The sequence below is a fragment of the Triticum dicoccoides genome, chromosome 7B (genome assembly GCF_002162155.2).
Source record: "Triticum dicoccoides isolate Atlit2015 ecotype Zavitan chromosome 7B, WEW_v2.0, whole genome shotgun sequence".
In the NCBI taxonomy this organism is placed as follows: domain Eukaryota; kingdom Viridiplantae; phylum Streptophyta; class Magnoliopsida; order Poales; family Poaceae; genus Triticum; species Triticum dicoccoides.
The window spans coordinates 80615899-80617484 of NC_041393.1; positions in this window are offsets into that span (position 1 = coordinate 80615899).

Here is a 1586-nt window from a genome sequence, read left to right on the forward strand (position 1 = left end):
GATGCAAGTTTTGGTATTGGGAAGAAGAGTACATTGATATGTTGATAGAGCGAAATATAGTGCATGTTCGTGCACTTTTAGCTAGCCTAGAGGCTTTAGATGAGACAAGTGCACTTGTTGCTAGATTAGAGTCTAGGCACGATACTACGTGCGAAGAAGCAACAAGGCACGATACTACGTGTGAGGAAGCAACGTCGACTTCTGGCTTGAAGAAGAAAGGAGGAGACAACGTCGTGCCTCCTCCACAGATCAACAATGAGTGCATCGAGAAGGCGCTAACCAACTCAAGGGAGCAGTTATGAAACTTGGGTATCTTCTCAAATGTATTCTTATGGTTCTTATTTTATTTGGCCTTGCTTTACTAGTCAAAATGTGATGATGTATTGTGATGTACCAAAAATGAATGATAAAAAAAGTTTAAAGACTTGCAAAGAAATATACGCGAACAAGATGGGGCAAATGGATGCGGCCGCACACTGGGCACACGGCCACCGCATCCCAGAACACGCCCGGATACGATACCAAATCCCTCCCCAAACGGACAGAATCCGGACAAAGCGGACGTCCGTTTGGGGTCGCGCGGTGGAGTTGGCCTCATGCGGGGGATGACAGGTGCGCCGGGGCCAGCTCGCGTGGGTGTGCGTGGTGCGTCGTTGACCCGGGCGGGGCAGCGGCACTGGCACGGCGCCTGCGCCTGCACGGGGAGGCCGGGCTCGGGTTCCAAGACGAGACGCCGTCCGTTTCCCGGGCCGGATCCCGCGGGCGCACGTCCAGAAGCGAGGGATCCCCCCTCTCGCTCCAAACGTAGCACCGCCTCGGCATCAACGGGAGCTACTACAGTCTAGCAGCAGCCAGCCGAGCACCCATTTGCCCGATTGACGCTACTCCTAGTAAACCTTATCCTTTACCAGCCGCGTATGGTATGGCACGATTCGAGCCGGTCAGAGCAGGACGAAGATTGACGGTCTGTCTCACCCCCGCGCCCCCTCCACGTCGCATCCATCGCGTGGGCCTGCCCCCTCCGTTAGCCTTCTCGGTCAGTCCCGCGGCGTGCCACGACGTTTTTAACCGATGCCGTTATACCAACAGTCGACCGGCATACTACTACTAGTGCCTACACACGCCGCGCAAACGAACAAACTCGTGACGCCACCGCCTGCATCGCCGGCGCCCGTTCCGTGCACCGCCACGCCTCACGCGTCCGTCGTGCGCGCCCTATAGTAGTAGTAGCTTGCCGCGCCCGCCGTCCACCACCGCGTCACCCGGCGACGGCCCCGAAAACGCACGGACCGCGTCGCGCTCGCGCCAGCCCCGGGACCGCGCGCGCTGCCCCAAACGGGCAAACCGACAAGCCCAGCCCCACGCCCGTCGCCGTCGCCCGCCACCGGCACCGCGTCGCCGTCGTCTCCGCACCGCCTCCCCCCGCAACTAGTCCTGGCGACCCGCGGGTGATTTTTCTCTTTATCTCGCTCGCTTCACTCGGTCCGCCCCTGCCGCTGCCGCGGCGCCAGCGCCAGCCGCGCTCGCCCCACCACGCCGCCCCGCGGGCCGCGCCCCCGCCCCATTTTTTAAACCCCCCTTGTCTC